Below are 19,337 nucleotides of genomic sequence, written 5' to 3'. Positions count from 1 at the left end.
TACTTGCGTTGATAAGAAGATAGAAATGCAGGAATCGGAGGTTTATAACTGTTTTGAAGATCACAGATTCACAGTACACGTTTGATTTGAAAATTCATATCCAAATTTTCCATCATCGTTTCGTTGGAGTCGAGCGTTCTAGGGTGTATGCCGTTTGGGAGTTTTTTTAGAATGATTTAATTTTTTCAAAAGTCAATACTTTAATATATATATATATATATATATATATATATATATATATATATATATATATATATATATATATATATATATATATATATATATATATATACTAGTCGTTTGCCCGCACAAAGCGGCGATGGCGAATAATTTTCAAGCAATGATTAATTAATTTCGTTGAATAGTTGTCTTGCGGCTATAAGATCAAACCATAAAACTCATAAAACCAATTGATTCCTAACGATACACACAAGTTTACAGATTTAAATGTGCTTTATTTATTGTTTTCTTATAAGTAAAATGTTTGCATGCACACTATTCAAACAATTTTCATTTTTATTTTTCCCAAAGTAATTTTTTTAATGTATAGCAATTTGTAAAAATAGTTTTGTCTTTCGTTAGATATGGCCAAACTAATTTGAATTTTTTTAGATTTTTAAAATTAAATTATTTAAAACAAGCAAATATGCATTGCAATTCCCACTTGGTCCTAATTACAAAAAGACCCAAATAGGAATTAATATATTTATGCTATAAAATTTACATGAATCCAAAAAATTTAAGGCTATAATAAACAAAAGAAAAGTGCAGTGCAATTCTCACTTGTTTTTAATTACAAAACACCTAAATAAGAACATTGTTACTAAATGGAAATGAACATACATCAGAAATCCAATATATATATATATATACGAATGTGTTGCCTTTGTTTCAAACTTCATCTACACTGTCCCACCTTGATCCATTGCTAAATTGAGTTGATTTTTAAGAACACAATGTGTTGATAAGAACAAATTTAGCAAAGGAAAATAGATAATTTATTAACATCAAATTACTATTCAATAACAATCAAAAGGGATTTACATTTAACAAATATTTTATTGGACCTTGCAATATGGTGATAAGTCGGCTAGTGTTTCATACTCTGTTATAGCAACTTGTCAACACTTCATTAACCTTCTTGTGTAGTATTTACAAATATGGAGAGATAAATAGAGATCCAGTTATAAAATACTTATTTTTAATAACTTTTGTTGAGGCTCCTTTGAGAATTAAAATTGAATTCATCTTCTTATGAAGGACTATTGGGTAAACATCATATGGAAAAAATTAAAAAACAATAATTTCTTGTCTTTTCCTTTTATTTAAACAGGATCTACCAATTAAGAATGCACACATAAGAAAAAAACATGTGAATAGTTGACGCCTTAGATGGTGGTCAGCAAATTCTTTTGTCAACAACCTGTATTGAAAGGCTTTACATATGAAATAATACCTCCGAGATGTACAAACTTACATGAGAGCCTATAACCAATGAAGCATCATTAATCATCCTCTTTTAACAATTTATTGAAAAAAATGGATGAAGCTATAACATTGCAAAGAAACTCTAAGATCCTAAAATAATAGAAATGAACTTTAACCAATCAGTTTGGTTTCCATCTCCTTTTCAAACTCTTTTCAAATGAAATAATAGAAATGAACTTTAACAAAAATATATGTAATTTTTTATAAACTTGAGAATTGGAGTAAACATGTATACCTTCATCCTCACTTAAACTTTCAGTTTGAGGATTTCGCTGAACAAATAGAATGCAAAAGACATCTGCAAGTCCCTTTTCTGTGAACCACAATGATTTCTTGTAAAAAAATTAACAAAATGTAAGTACTATAATAATTCAATATGTTTTACATATATCAATTTTAGATATCAAAGAAGATCTCAAAATGGAATGCATTTCCAACCACTTCTAATGTATCGAGCTATTTATCCACCAAAAGAGCCCTTGCAGCTACAACTATCATCGACATTAAGCTCTCAACCCATTGCATGAGTGAGCTTTTCACCATCCCCTGGGCATTTTATCAAACACTTGTTGAGCACCATCAATATAATCTATCAACCTCATAATCACTAACTTATTTAATGCATAATATATCATTTAAAAAATTATGTTGTACTATTTAATTAAATATGTAAACCAGATTAAACTGTAAATTTGAGATAAATTAATCCATACCCAACATACCCATTAACCAAATCGGCACATGAATAATTTAGGTAACTAACTTTTTTTGTTTGCTTTAAGTTCAAAATTAGGATAATCCGTATCCACTTTGAGTAATCATTACATCGAATAAAAATAAAATATCAAACCTGGTAAATCAAAGAAAGCGAGGTTCATTTTTGGTGATTAGGTCTTTGTGGAGAAATTCATCGGGTCTAAGTAAGAAAAATGTATAACTTGCAATTTCTTCAACAATGAAAAGAGAAGAATCAGAGAGAGAGAGAGAGAAAGAGAGAGAGAGAATAGACAACTTACCTAGATTTAACCAAAGCAAGCAATAGAGAGAACCATAGATTTCAGAGAGTAAGAGGCCCTATACAGATCCAGTTCTTTGTCTTCTTCATCATCTCGATGAACTGGCTGCTTGTTGAAGACCTACAATCAGTAGAGTAAAAGAAAGTTATGGGATATGAGATTGAGAAATACTGAGCCTCTAAAGCCTTAGAAAAAAAAATCAAACAACATCATTAGAAAATATGAACCTTTTAGTGCACAAATTATAAAACAAAAAAGAGCTTTGACTAAGCTTTGTTCACTACTTGGAGACACGATTGGTGATGATACATCTAGGGCTCTGTTGAAGAATCAACGTCGATAAAGTATCAATTATATTGGGGGAGTTTACGTTCAACAAAACCCTAAAAATACGATGAGAGAAAGTCTGATGAGAATAGATTTGGGATTAAGTGGTGGCGGCATTCAAATGCAGTGAAGTGTGGTTAATGTTGTGGAGAATGAGGGAATTCAAGGGCTGCGAGGCATAATATATAGGGAAGCAAGCAAGATTCTTAGAGATAAGTGCTGAGATTTGGCTAACTGGAATACAAAATTTGAAGTAATAAACGAATAGGAGAAATAGGCGAAATAACGGGGAGGGGACTGAATTATGCTGAAGATTTCCATTAGGGTTTGTTTTTTGGTGGAAGAAAGAAAAACGGTGGTGGTGTGCACGACGTAACTGAGGGATCCGGTGGTCATGAGTAGTGAGTGGTCTTAGGGTTTTTTAGGAGAAGAAGAACGGATATTGGGGAAGTGGCCACGAACTGAAAAGATTTTTTACGGGATCTTAGCTTTTTCACAACTCATCGGTTGGACTAAGGAACTGGGTCAAACCTGATGCATTGGTTAATTGTACTTCGTTTTTCATGTTTTGTACTACTTAAAAAATATTATTATTTTATTGATGGCTACTTGTACCAATAGCTTAATAATTTGAACGTCTTAAAAAGATATTATTATTTTATTCAATCTATTTATAGAAATAGTTAGATTTCTTTTATAAGGTAGTGTGTATATATATATATATATATATATATATATATATATATATATATATATATATATAGGGGATAGGGAATATACATTACAGCCCCACCTAAGCTTAGGTACTAAACTTCTAAAATATGTCGTTTTAACATGCTAGACATACCCGATTTGGTTTCACTCGGTAAATATATCATCCTCCACAACATTTCTTTCTTTCATTATCGTTTTACCATCCCTGTTTTCTTTCGTCAATTATCGTTTATTACTTCACCTAAGTGAATATTACTAAACCATAAACCTAAACCATAAACCATAAATTTAAACCCTAAACCCTAAACCCTAAATCTAAACCCTAAACCCTAAATTTAAACCCTAAACCCTAAACCTAAAACCTAAACACTAAACCCTAAATCTAAACTCGAAACCCTAAACCCTAAACCCTAAATCTAAACCCTAAACCCTATTGTGTCGATCTTGAATTTACATCTTGAAGTATTAATCGTGAATCCATTAACCGCAATCTTTATATAGTAAAACAATGTATTTTCAAGAGGTTTAGTACCTAAGCTTAGGTGGGACTGTAATGTATATTCCCTTTTCCCATATATATAGAACCGACTTTTTGGATAAAAATAAACCGGATGATTATCAGTTAAACAAATAACAGAAACTTTTTATTTTTCCAAAAAACTAAAAAAAAATTGAGAAACAATCACAAACACGTCCATCTTATCACTCTTATTAACTTTATTGATTAATTTACGGTTCGATTATACAAAAGCAAATAGAAAAAACTATAAGATTTTTTAGGAAAAAAATAAGTTTGGGTTTAATCAAGAAACAGTTTAATATATAGAATCATTTATGATTTATCCTAATTTTTAGTAGACCTGACAAACATTGACACGACACGAAAACACGACACGAAATTAGTGGGTTAGGGTCAGAGATTTCGACACGTTTATATAAATGGATTGACACGACAAGACACGATAATTAAACGGGTCGGATTAGGGTCAAGACTTTCAACTCGAAGATATGTGAACAAAAAAAAACTCAGTGACCAAATGTGTACAAATCGAAAAATATATTACCCTTTTAAGTCATTATCCCTATTTTATATTATTAAATAACTAGGTGTGAAACCCGTGTAATACACGGGTTTATTAAAAATAAAAATTTAATATCAATATATAAATATGAAATATTTTATAATGTGATACTTTACCTAACAGAATGTAATCTTCTGAAAATTTGCAAAAGAAATTAAATCGTTTGAAGTATTTATGAGAATTTATTATCAAATTAATAGGATGATTTTATTTTCATTTAGAACCCATTATAATTTTATGGAATTTTATTTTAAGAAAAATGAAAATCCCTAAAAAAGACAAGTAGAAAATAAAATTTTTAAAATTTTCACAAAATGACAAGTGTCAAAATAAAGGAAAAGATGACATGTGGCAAAAAAAACTTTCATTTATTAAAGAGGACTAGACGAATGCCCGCGCGTTACGCAGAAACACCTATATATGTAAAGTCTTTACAAATATATGTTTTTTAAAAAAAAAACACTGACGTTGTTGTTAAATTTGCTATAATAATTTTTATACTAAATTGATATAATATATAGATTATTTTGAAGGGAAAACTGCAATAAAGTCCCTACATATTGGCCTCATAATCGATTTAGCCATTATATATACTTTTTATTCAATTAAGTCTCAAATACCGGTAATCGTATTCAATTTAACCCTTTGACCCGGTCAACAAGTCATCCAACTTTTAAAAATTACATTTTCGGCCGAGATTTCAAAATTTATTACAAATTTGGTCCAAAATTTACACTTTCGGGTTGACACGACAAGACACGATAATTAAACGGATCGGATTAGGGTCAAGACTTTCAACTCGAAGATGACTCGAATATGACCCATTTAATTATATATTATTTATTATAAATTTCATATTTTTATAAATATATTATATGTTATAGACTTATAGTGAGTCAAACTCAATAATTATAAGTAATATTCAAACTTTCAAAATTACTTAATTTTAGTCATCCTCACCATCTATCCATTTTGCTCCCCAACTTTAACTCTTTTCATAACTCCAGTGTTTCATTTTTTTCCTTTTTGTTTCCACAACTCCTACTTTTCAACCTTTAAAATATTTCAACTCGAGATGACACAACATATTTATAAGGTCTAAACATTAACCCGAAACCTGACACAAAAATAAACGGGTTGACACGGCACGACACGATAATTAAACGGGTCGGGTTAGGATCAAGTCATTTCAATCCGTTTAATGTCTTTACACGGCACGAACCCGACACGACACATTTACTAAGTCTAATTTTTAGATATAAAATAAAATAAATGATTGATATCATAAAAGACATATATTGATTTTTTTTCGATTTATTGGTTTTAACTGTAATCATCCGGTTTTATATAATATTTTTGAAAAACCTATTAATTTTTTTTAATAAACCTTTAACTATTTTTCCCAAAACTCCTCAGCATTGACAAACTTTTTCTATTGAACATTTTTTTTTTCTAATTTAGCTCATAATTCCAACTAGTAAAAAACCCCCTCACACTATGTTGCGGGTTTGAAACAGTTTGGTGTGCCGGAAAATTATAACATACAAGTTTTATGATCGATGATTTGTTTTTTTTTTTTTATTATTGGTTGTTTTCTAAGTTTTGTTCTTCTTCACACAAGGATGTCAAGAAAAAAAAGAGGAAAAAGCAAATAAAAAAATTGTCAAGAGGTGGGAAGTTATCAAATGTTGGGGCAAAAAGGCAAATAAAAAAATAGTATTTATATATATATATATATATATATATATATATATATATATATATATTAAACTTGCACAATCCTTAGGAACAGTACCTGACCAGGTAACTCGGGTTCCCTTCCTCAACCATGGTAACCGCCCCATCTCATCCGGTATAACCCACCGCCTCATCTCGATCCTTCCTCATTACACTATCCTAGAATCCCACCGCCTCATAACCTCTTCAACATCAGACTCATCGATCTTCAACATCAAACGAACCCGTCACCGCCTTCCCTTCTCTCTCCCGACATCGACCTAGGTGCAGATATATTCTTCTTTGCTTCTTTGTGTTACTATTTTGCTTTCGCGTCGGCGTCAAGAGCTTGCGGTGGTGAGGAGCATCGCCAGTGAGGGAGCACTGTTTCTCTCTAGAAGCAATTCAGCACCACCATCAGCACCGTCTACTCCGGTTCGCCTCCGCCATCTCTTACAGATGGTTTTCACCATCGCTCCTCTAAGCATCTCTCATTTAGATGTGCTCCATAATTTTTTTTTCTGATTTTCTACAGTTTTTGTCTGCCCTGTTAAAATCGACACCACCACCGGAGCACCATCAAAGAATCTCATCACTACTGCAGTAGTCAATGGCCTCTAATGAGGTAAGAGGATTGTATCGATGTGTTTTTTGAGTGGGTGTTATTCTGATTTGTTCGTTTCATTCGAAAAAACTAGGCTTTCAGACACATATATCTCCATCGGTGTGGAATCTCCGCTGCAACAAATCAGGTAGGATACAAGTATTTTTTTAATTTTACATTTCTATTCCGATTGCAACGTCGCACTCGACAAACAGTGAATTCCCGTCTGATTACATCGATTGCTTGCGTTTGATACACATGTGTTTCATACTGTTCAGCCCTAATTTCTTCAACTCTTCCGTTCTGCTTGACAAACTTTTAAGAGGTAAGTTATAAACCCTAAGTATACATTTTTGAAATTACTTGGGTTTTGTTGTCTGTCTGTGGAAATAACCTTTTCAATTTTTATTATTACAAGATTAATAATCTGCCCTTCTTATATACCCCAATTATTTAATCCTTTATTTCAGATAGTTCACGTTGAAGAGGTTAACAATTTTCAGCCAATTCGTATTGTTAAATGCAGAGTGAACTATGTATGTGTCTTTGGAGTATGTTGATGTTCCGATTTAGATCAGACATACGATGAGTTTGAGGCTTTCTCTAACATGCACTTAGTTTACTCTAATCTCCCATAAACACCTTGAACCGTGGGAGTCCGTCGACCATAGAAACCACGACTCACCGACTGCCTCTTCGTTCTCGGTTGTGTTTGTTTCTAATCTGTAGTGGTCTTCCTCTGGTTGCAGATCATAGTCGACACTCCAGGTATGTCGTGTTTTCAAAATTCTCTCTGCTACTTCGTTGTTTTATTCGGTCAATCACCAATGCAAAAACGGTCCTTCAAATATCAAGATTTTGTGTTTCAGGCGGCCTCGAAATATCTTCCGTCCTTCCAGACTATTACTATTGCTGGCCTCCTGCGGCGCCCACCAACTAGAAATACGTTTCCCGTTCCATATCCTCGGCCGGCAACCCACCCGCTGCGGATTCCCCGGTTTCAACCTCTCATGTGACGAACAAAACCAAACAATCATCCGACTTCCGTCATCCCGCTCATACATCGTCAATAGAATTTCCTATGTTTCACAAGTTCGTTTCCAAAACATTACAAAAATAAATCGCTTCAAATTCAAAATCACGTCTCTAATCAGAGACATGTAAACGATTCACATGTGATCTACATAGATCCGGAATATCTCCTGTTTCCAAATCTGAGTCTCTGAATTCATCCGCATGAACATCAACTGTAATCACCTTCTCTATATCTCTCTATTTGTACTTTTGGAGATGTATATATGGTATGTACATAAGGTGTTCTATCAAATGTTTTACTGTTTTTTTATTGCCGATTATTGCTTTTGTTTTGATTTGTTTGACAGATCTTTGATTCCAAGTTGAACTTTTTGGGTCAACTGCGTCCCAGATAAACGAGATCACGATTTTCTGGATGTGTCGCTACTCCTCCTCCCTCGAGTTCAATGAAAACTTCAGCTACAACGGACCACGTTTATGATATTAACAAACAAATTCGACAACTGAAAAAGAAGGTAACTCTTTACAAAACATGGGTTTAAACAGTGTAATTAATCCCCAAAATTATTGTTTTCGTGATATTATTGTTTGTTTATAATGTTGGGTTGCAGATTCTATTGATGGAGGCTCAACAACAGAAAGCAGGGTGTGGTCATGATCCAAAACAAGAACAAGTCGAGACGGTTGCTAAATTTGAAGATTGGAGGAAAGAATTGAGACTTCTGTTGGATGCTTCTCTAGGATCACTATAAAGGCATTTTTGTTGGGATAAAAAAGGTTAGATGTTCAAATACATAGAAATTTACAATTCTTCATTGTTGTTTTTTGTATGCAAAAATCAAAACCATGTTTGTTAGACATGTAGCAATAAACTGAACATATAACAAATGGTGATTTTTTCGGATGTAGTGATTTCCATTTCATGGAAGAATGTGTTTTTCACTTCTATTTTTGATAATGGAATGATATATTGTAATTTCACATTATTTTTATGAATATTATTTTTAATAACACATGCGTTCAAAAAAAAAATTTAAAAATACTTTAACTAAATATATATTTGTTATATAATGCAAACTCATTATGCATGCTCTGAAAGATTTATATAAGTTGGTATAATCTATTATTTTAAGTAAAATAATCACCAATAAGTTAGTTCTTAGAATAATTTTCCAAAAATACCCTTATGGTTTTTAAGTAAAATCATAAACACAACATATCATAAGTTACGGAGCATATTTGCAAACTAAAATATGATGTTTTTTTTTTCCAATATTGCTTTCATAAAAAAATAACAATAATAATTATGGCGTTTTTTCTTTCTCTTAAAGGGTCTATATGAAAGAAAATGTTTTCTTCACTGCTTGACCTGATGAGGTAATTTCTATCAACAGTAAAAAAAAATTACCTCCTAGATTGTTGTATTGTTTAAATTAAAAATGAAGTGGCTCTTCGGATGCAGAGAATTTGTATGTTTGATATTTTGTAGGTAATTAAGTTTGAGGATCTTAAAGAGTTGGGAAGTGTGCCTGCTGTTAAGGTATGTAAGCAAAAAAATCTATGTTTATATGATTTTTGTTTTGTGTTTTATAGGAGATATTGCTTATTTTTGGAAAATTGAAAAACTGAGATCTGAATTGATGAAAACACATACAATTGGGATAAAATGGTGGAATTTGAAATGAAAGTTAGCGAATACTAAATAGTAATGTACTTTGCATTTTTGTTACGCCTCTTTTACCAAAAACCAAAGTACATTGCCATTTAGTGCATTTTCCATATTTAGATGGTAAATGCAGTAAATAGCAATGTACTTTGCATTTACACGTTTTTTTCACATTTTTTGTAATTTCTTTTAATTTTTTCAAAAAACCTAGCTACATTGCCGTTAGGTGCATTTTTCATTTTCTGGAGTAAAATGTCCCAAATAGTAACGTACCTTGCATTAACCAAGATACAATGCCATCAGGTTATTTTTCCGTTTTTTGGTTATTGATGCAGTAAATATCACTGATAGTTAAAGAGTAAAATTGTTTATGTGCATGAAGACAGAACATGGAAGTCATATTTTGGTCCACCTTCAAGAAATGGTTGACTGACGATACTACCATATCGTAATTAACAATTTTTTCTCAACTCACTTTGCAGTCACACCTATTTCTTTATGTTTTTTTTTCCAATTTATTTCAATTTATCAACAAAACTAACTATTAGTGCCCCATTATAAACATTAGTATATAGTATATTTTATCACCAGTTCATGTGAATTGAGCCAGCTCTGTGTAATTTTTTGTTTCAAAAAAAAATTACAAATTAATCATCATCTAAAAATGTAAAAATTAATGTAAAGATTTTAAATTATGATTAGAATTACTAAATTAAATTGTTTCTATTAATTCCAATTATTATATCTCAATGTTACCTAAATGGTTAATGACATCCATTTGGAAGAATGTATAACTACATAGTCATAATGTTGACCTATTTAACTATTCTTCATGCTTCTTAACAGCAATCAACTATGAAGGAATAGAAAACTGATATACAAAATGTCAAAAAAAGGGTTTTTTTGGTGGAAAAAGAATAGTGTAATTGAAATACATGGTAATTTGAATATCCTTTTCTAATGCGCATTCAATCTATTTGTTTTGTAATCAGGCTCGAAGTTGGTTGATAAACACATCTGCACCTTCTTGGAGTAGGAAAGGGAAATGTTGGATGAGATCAGATAATCAAAACAGTGGATGTCCAAGTCAGTCCTTTGTTTTTTTTCTCACTTTTGCTAATCATAGTGCCAGATCCACCTGTAGCTATGAAATCAAGTATGTTCACTAATTTGTTGCCTTTTTAATTTGTTTTTCTTGATTTGAGAACGTTTGGTTTGCTGTTTGTTCCCCAGATTAGTACGGATAGATGGGTTTGCGGTTTTATGAGCACACAGATTTAGCTACAGTTTTATGAGTTTTTGGCAAAAATATCATATGAGGTTAGTTTAATTATGTATTCAGAATATTGTTTTTGGTTTTGTCCATGGATTCTTTTCTTCAGGGTTCTGGCTGGAAGGTGAAGATTTCTTTTTCTTATTACTCTCACTTTTTCCATTTGGAGCACTAATAAGAAGAAGACATCGATGCGGTTAGTATTTTTAATCAAATTGATGCTATGGTGCTCAGATTAATATAAAGCTTCTATTCTTCTTTCAAATATCTATAATTTTTCATGTGGTTTTTTAGATTTTAGGGTTTCTTAGTTTGTGGTAATTGTACAGGTGATTTAAATAACCTTCCTGCTGCCTTGCTCCACGTTTGAACCAGATGCCCTATTAAGGTTGGTTTACATGATTCCTAGATATATTAACAGAGAGTGTGACCAACTATTATTTAATTAAAAAATGAAAAAATCTTTGAACAGTTGGGGCATTTTTTATTTTGATGCTATTGTAGAGGTATTTTTATGCATTTACGGTATTATAAAAATGAAAATGCAAATAATGATAACACATACTCTGGATTTTATAGGTCGTTGCGTATCTTGGTGAGATGGCGGGGGTACGTATGGTTGAAAGAAGAAAAAGCAAAACACTTGCAGCAACAGATGGAAGAAGGTTGTTATTATGAACATTTAATATTTGAAAGTATATTCTTATTTGAAAATACTTTTTAGATTAACGGAAGCCATTCTAACTTTAAGTAACACATCCTTATGCAAGGTAACTCTCATTGCAACCCGGTTTAATTCTTTAGATTTGGAGCTATAATTGCAAGGTTGCAACATTTTTTATTTTTTGCTAAATATTAAACTAATACTATCATTTTGTTTGTTATAGACCTCCAATTACAACTACTCATTTTAATAATTGTTTGTTTTAATATTGCATGTCACATGGAAGCATTTGAATAATTGCGGTAAATAGCAACATGCTTTGACTTTTAATTTTTTCTTCTGTTTTTTTTCCATTTTTTTTTGTTTTTTTTTCCCAAAAACTTAAATACATTGCCATTAGGTACATTTTCTATTTTTTTGTACTAAAATGCTCTAAATAACAATCTACTTTCAAGTTCTACCTATTTTTGTTTTCTGTTTTTTGTATTGTCATTTTGGTGACTTTTCCATTTTTACGTTATAGATGCAGTGAATAGCATTGTACTTCAAATTTAAAAAATCTTTCCTGTTTTTATTGAAATTTTTTCCCGTAAAACTTTCGATCGTATCTGTTTAGCTCCATGCCCCGCAACGCGGGGCTCCTCATCTAGTTGGTATTAGAGACTAAAGTGTCAAAGTGGCAAAGAAGTGTCTACAAAAGTTTGAAACATAACAATTTTACTATTCCTAAGGCCATTTGAGAATTAATTACATATATACTGTTTTTTATTTTGTTGGTGTTTTTGATCATTTTAAGGAAGTCTCCAATAAAACTCTATTATTTTGTTATAATTTATGGAAAAGTCTCAAATTAATTATTTTGCTTCAAAAAGACATAATACCAACTAACGGAATCAAATCAACTCATTTTAAGCTTCTAAGCATGTAACTTGTTGAAGTGGTCTAATTAAATGACATGAAGGTTGTGGTGGCCTGGTTATTTTACTATAAAAGTCAAAATTCGATTTCTAATCACCAATACCATCGTTGTTTCAATTTTCCTTGAAATCACCTCCGCCATCGTTGATCATTAGCAAAAAGAATTATGATTCAACGCAGTGAAAGCTAGAATCCTAGAAATAACATAAACGTAACTTAATCTCATAACCGATATAAACCTCTAGACAAATATATTATGAATCTTATTCAACATTCACAAGTTGTACATATTATGGGTGGGCATTTGGACCAGATCGGACCGGTTTTGCAAAAAGATTTATGGACATTAGAACGGACCTGTTGAGGCTTACTATACTAGGTCGAAATCTAAGTCCAGTTTCCGGTTATTGGACGTAAGGGTGAGCATTTGGACCGTACCGATTTTGCAGATTTAAAAAAATGGTTCGAATGGGAAAAATAAGCATGCCTCTAAGGAATATAATGCGTTAGTATGGAACAAATTACTTTTAAGATTTAAATGTTTGTAAAGGAGAAAACATGAAAACTGGAATCTGATTACATAAAATGTGTCAAATGTGAGAATATTTTCGGAATATTTAAAATAAATGTTCAAAACCGGAAGATTAAAGGTAAATCCGCTAAAAATATCAATAAAAAATAAAAAAAGTTGAAGGTCCATTTTAATGGAAAAAATCATGGTTTAATACGAAAAAACTAATATATATATAATATTTTTTTTCCATATCATAAAAATTATTTTTTTATAAAATTTTACGACGATCTAATAAAAACTAATCAAATTAAATATAAATTACTATTAAAGGCATTATTGTTGCATTGTTTTTTCTTTTAGTGTGTTTATTCAAAATTAATGATTAACCGATTTGACTTAAATATAAGAAAAATAATGTAATTAATACATAACTAGTAACTTGCTAGTCATGTGTTGAACAAACAATTCTTGAGCTTACCTCAACCATTCAACCTCTAATGATTCTCAGGCTCAACGTGATCCGACAACCACTAATGACTATCAGACTCACCCGATCCTACAACCACTGATGTTTCTCGAGCTCGCCTCAATCTAACAACCACTAATGACTCTCGGACTCACCCCGATCTGTCAACCATTGATGATTATCGGGCTCACCCCGATCCATCAACCACTTACCATATTAGAATAAACTATCATAAGACATAACCATATTCATGAAACTTAATTATCCCTATCAAGCTTTTGGATTGTGAATCGAACCCCCAAACCCCTAATCAAATAAGAACAAACGAGGAGGTATTCATCACAATCCTCCACCTAAGTCCCTAACATCCTAGAACCCTTAAGGAAATACCTTCGCACCTTACAACTAAGGCTACCATAGAAGGAATTTATAACAATATATACAACACAACCAACACAAAACTCTGGAGGTCGCACAAACGTGCAAAATCCATCAAATTGAGCAGTCTAACAGAAGATCAATCGGCTTAAAGCCCTCCCACTGCGAAATCTCCAATGTCCTCCACTTTGAATTTATGAATATTTAAAACAATGCCAACACGTCATCAAGATATCCAAATCGACCCAGTCGAAATAATACTAACCTAGATTCTAAGAATTAAATTCAAAATGGAATTAAATAGTCCTTTGAACCATCAAACTCAACCCTAAAACATTCATTAGGCAATAACATGTAGAATGGTCAAGTCAAAAGTTCTGAGTTTGTGTACCCCCATTACTATAGTCTACCAAAAACCTAAGAATGTCTAAATTAAGGTGCATTCACAAACAAAAATTAATATGGAGAAGATCTCAAAAGCAAAACTCAATACATACACATAAATAACATAGTTGGAATCATACCAACAACCATCATAGTTTTCACTCTCAAATCATATGAAATAAGTTGGTTGGCTCTCCCCTCAACCCTAGGAACCTTAGCCCTCCCTTGACGTCCATCCGACATCTTCCAAGCTAAATGTTAAAGGTTATGCACTATGCCTGCAACAAGAATGGGAAAACTAGCCATGATGTGGCCCACCTGATCGCAATGAAAGCAAAATCGTGTACCTTGCCTGCAGTCCCTGCTATAGTGTCCCTCTTTTCCATATTTGTGGCATGTAAACGACCGACATACCCCATCATGAAACTTCCCACACTTACAACCCCTGGGACCCCTCTGATCTACTGCTCCTGACCTCAAGACGGTGGATTTGAACCGCTTGGTCTTCGGGTGGAACTGAACTAGGTGTGGCCTCTTCTCTTTCCAACGGGTCTATATCTCAATCTCTCTCACATGCTAGCATTCGACAACAACTCAACCAAGTTCTGGTACTGGGTGTTCACCACAAACTTCCTTATCTCAGTGTTGAGCATACTCAAGTAACGAGTCATTTGTACATGTTATGAGGTTGTATACTTAGCACAAAATAAGACCCTCTTGGTGATCTCAGTCACCAACATTGTTGTCTGCTTGAGCGACAAATATTGCTGAGCTAGTCGCTCCCTCTCTCCACAAGGGGGCATACTCTGTCCGGAACATCTCTGAGAACTACTCCCAAGTCATCACGGCTCGCTGTGCAAGAGAAAGGGTCTGAGTCGCAAACTTCCACCAATCCTTCGCTCCTAAGTGCAGAAGGTTCAATGAAAATCTGAACTCCAGGTTCTCCGAACATGAAAATATATAGAAACACTCTTCCACATTAGAGATCCAACTCATTACAATGATTGTGTCCTTGACCCCATCGAACTATAGACTCAAACATTTCTGGAATTGCCTCTCGGATCGTCACGGCCGCCTCGGTGGAAATCATCCCACGAATCTCCTCATCACTTAGACCCAACCCTTCACGACCGATGGTGCCCAAACTGAAACCTCTGGTTATCACCATACTGAAAATATATTGGAGCACGTCAAGAAAACATGTCATAGCAAGCATAGGTTATACACGCCTTCGCCTTGCCACAATTCCCTGAAGCACCTGAAACAAAAAACCACAATTGTAAGCCCGAAAGCTTAGTGAGTTTCCCCCAAAGTACCCATACACACATAAACGTACGCATATAGCAAAGAACAACATACTACGGGTCCAATCAACCTTCCGGTTGGAATACCCCTTGCCCTCAACCATCGGGTTGGAATGCCTACATAACACGAGTCCAATCATCCTACCAGGATGGAATACTCTCGGCCCACAACCATCGGGTTGGAATGCCCAAACACCGATATGTACAACAATAACTACTATGGGGCCAATCATCTCACAAGATGGAATACCCCAGGCCCCTCAACCATCGGGTTGGAATGCCAACCTACTATGAGTCCAATCATCCTACCGGGATGGAATACTCCTGGCCCACAACCATCGGGTTGGAATGCCCCACTCCCTATACATACAGTAACTACTACTACTATGGGTCCAATCATCTTGCAAGATGGAATACCCCAGGCCCACAACCATCAGGTTGGAATGCCAACCTACTATGAGTCCAATCATCCTACCGGGATGGAATACTCTTGGCCCACAACCATCAGGTTGGAATGCCCCACACTAGAAAACATGCACACATAACAGGAAACCACAAAATACTCTACAAAACCAACATACTAGGGCCCTATCATCCTACCAAGATGGAATACCCTCTGCTACTGCTCAACATACATAACCCGCAGGTAACCTCCTACCAGCGTACATAAGGCAAGAGCAACTACAGGTCTATAAATAACCACTACCCAACTACCAGGGCGCTGATCCAATAGAACTAGCCATCACACAACTATCTATTTCTCTAGGATACTAAGCTAACAAGGCATATCCTCATATCACTATCCTATCTACCAGGATAATAGCAAGCATATCATCACATAACATAAAAAGCTCTAAACAACAGTTCAAAGGGTCGGCCTTGGTGCCTTAGACCCTTGAGTACAGTGAGGATAACTCACCTTGCAACTGCCGAAATCCTGCAAATCTCTGACCGCTGTTGGGTTTTGAGCATTCTAACACTCCTAAGTGTACATGCAACCCTAAATACCTTGGATCTATGTTTTCTCTATTATACATGCAAATATGAACATCCAAGGTATTATCCTAATCTAGCATACAAAACAATGAATATAACAAGATAGAATGCATACCTCTTTGATGTAGAATGTTCTCAAGAAGCTTGAGTGCCTAGTGCCCCAAGTGTGACACCTCAAATGGTTCACACAACATCAATTGCACTTGGAAGACTTAGAGAGAAACACCGCACTTTATGAAAATCGGCTAGCCCTTTTCTTATCTTACATAGTGGCCGATTTTGCCAAAGAATATGATCTTATATAGTTGTTACAATTAGGGTAAACCCTAATTGTCATGGCTTTCCATTTCCTTGGATCCATGGGTTCAAATACACCATGGAGCATCCATGGAACATCATATGGGTTTTAGCCCAACTTGATAATCCATAGAGCATTAGCCCACTATACAAGTATGGATGATTTACACAATCAACCCATATATTTAATTAGTCTTCTTTTGATCTCTTAATTAATTCTAGATTAATTCTTGATCAATACTAATTAAATAATCTTATTAATATATTATAACTTATAATATATTAACAAACCTTAAGTGTTATTTCTCTCATTATAGTCTATCCAAATGCATGATGCCATGCAACCCAAATGGACCATGCCGGGTCGGGTCAAGTCTTACCAATTATAGTTATGGACTTAGACATTAATCCAACAACCGCTGACTCACCGGAAATCCCAAGTATCATATGAAAATCATCACATTAGAATCCATCATGACTTTCTAGGCCAAGTGCCGACCACAATCATTAAGTCCATTATTCTCTTATTGGGCCAAGACCCAAAACCAAATCCTCATACAAAGCCCAATATTGCCACGGTCTCCTGAAGAACCTGAAAAACATTAAACCACAACTGTAAGCCCGAAAGCTTAGTGAGATATCCCCAAAATACCAACCACATATACCATACATGCATAACATGCCATATCATAACAGAACACAGAACACAGAACACAGAACAGCCATGCACTTCGGGTCTACTGTGTGACTGGTCCGCCGCACCGGCCTTCAGTCCACCTGGTCCACCCTCCGAGTCTAACCACATACATCGAGTCTACAGTGTGATTGGTCCGCCCGCACCGGGCCTTCAATCCACCTGGTCCACTCTTTGAGTCTACAGTATGACTGGTCCGCCCGCACTGGGCCTTCAGTCAGCCTGGTCCACTCTCCGAGCCTCGGCACGTCTAGTCTGCCCTCTTGGGGCCTACAGCCTATCCGGACCGCTCGCTGGGCCTTCGGGATAACCGGTCCGCCCTGGGTATGCTGGCCTACAGCACAAAGCAGGTCCCGCCTCAACCCAACCCCAGTCCAACAACCATGTGCACATAAACATTCAATCATATAACATATCACATCCAATCAAACCGATCTAACAGATCACATAGCAAAACATCATCCTAACCAGGATACCGACCTAACCGGTCACTAGCATAGCATCATCCTATATACCAAGATACCGACCTTAACCAGGTCTCTAACATATACCATCCTAACTACCAGGATGCAACACAACAAACAAAACATAACAACGATACCCGGATCACAATCCGATAAAAGGGCCGGCCTTGGTGCCGTAGACCCTGTCGATATAGTGAGGATAACTCACCTCGCAACTGCCGACTGAACAGATAAACCCAAGCTGCTCCGACCACTGATATGATCTCCAACACTAGCCAACACCAAAACTCTGAACTCAAAACAAAAGCCAACAATTACCAAAATGCCCCTGGAAATCAACTGGTCAACCCTTGGTCAAAGTCAAAGTCAAATTCAACCCCTGACTGACTCTACTCGCCGAGTCAACCCGATGACTCGTCGAGTCCCCATGCACAGAGCTTCCCCAATCAGCGACTCAACTCGCCGAGTCACCCCGAGACTCGCCGAGTCTAACTCTGATTCCTTTCACACTCGACTCACTGAGTCATCCCTTGACTCACCGATTCACAGCTCAACCAGAAGAAAAGTTAGGACCACACGACCAGACTCGCCGAGTCCAAGAACAGACTTGCTGAGTCCAAGGCTATCTGCAACCAACTCGCCGAGTTGTTCTTCCAACTCGCCGAGTTCCTGCCCATATTCAACCAACTCGCCGAGTTGTTCTTCCGACTCGTCGAGTACCAGCCTATCTTCAAGCAACTCGCCGAGTACACCCTTGTGACTCGCCGAGTACCCCTAGATCTGAAACCATACAGAGGCTTTCCAAGCCATGCAGAAGCTCTAAACCATAGATCTACTCTTTTACAAGCCATTCATCACGTAAAGTGGCAAACTTTACGTGGATCCAAAGAGATCTAGGCATTTTACACTCTAGGGCTAGGGTTTGGGACAAAAGAGCTTCACTAAACACTTAAAAATCGGTACTTTATAACATATAGGACCATCACAAGCTTAGATCTGAAGTAGCATCCTCAGATCCAAGCTTCTGTAACGCCCGTAGATCAGGGCTAGTCAATTAGAGATGATAAGCATTAAAAATGACTTTTTGATGGAAGATTATTTAGAAGTATTAATCTTAACTAAGTTTTATTATATGTCACAAGGTTTCCGTGCATATAAAGAACGCCAAAATCTGAGTTATAACGAAGAAGTTATGACCTGTCGAAGTTTCGCGACAGAACCGGCACGACCCAGCGCGACGTAAATAGTGAATTTAAGGTAGATAGATATATATCCTTAGTGATCTAAATGAGAATTGAAGATCTCATCGATAGCAGTGCAACGACGGAAAGACGGAC

General features: G+C 35.0%; 1 long non-coding RNA gene across 14 annotated transcripts; it reads left to right on the top strand.

Moving 5' to 3' along the window:
* The first annotated feature begins 6,451 nt into the window (after positions 1-6,451).
* LOC145088076 (uncharacterized) lies at positions 6,452-11,805 on the top strand. 14 transcript variants are annotated; one of them, XR_013700969.1, is made up of 14 exons: positions 6,453-6,778; positions 6,879-6,968; positions 7,042-7,095; positions 7,226-7,272; positions 7,418-7,715; positions 7,817-8,039; positions 8,136-8,248; positions 8,330-8,497; positions 8,594-8,759; positions 9,314-9,522; positions 10,641-10,804; positions 10,882-11,117; positions 11,251-11,309; positions 11,501-11,805. It is a non-coding gene; the product is annotated as an uncharacterized LOC145088076 (long non-coding RNA). The 14 variants fall into 14 exon arrangements; XR_013700970.1 differs by having other exon boundaries at positions 6,454-6,778; positions 8,136-8,196; positions 8,374-8,497; XR_013700963.1 differs by having other exon boundaries at positions 6,454-6,778; positions 7,817-8,196; positions 11,501-11,586; positions 11,692-11,805.
* Positions 11,806-19,337: the final 7,532 nt, after the last annotated feature.

The sequence above is a fragment of the Lactuca serriola genome, chromosome 2 (assembly GCF_051521515.1).
Source record: "Lactuca serriola cultivar US96UC23 chromosome 2, Lser_US96UC23_V15, whole genome shotgun sequence".
Classification (NCBI taxonomy): domain Eukaryota; kingdom Viridiplantae; phylum Streptophyta; class Magnoliopsida; order Asterales; family Asteraceae; genus Lactuca; species Lactuca serriola.
The sequence above is the reverse complement of the archived record's forward strand: the minus strand, read 5'-3'. Positions and strand labels throughout refer to the sequence as shown.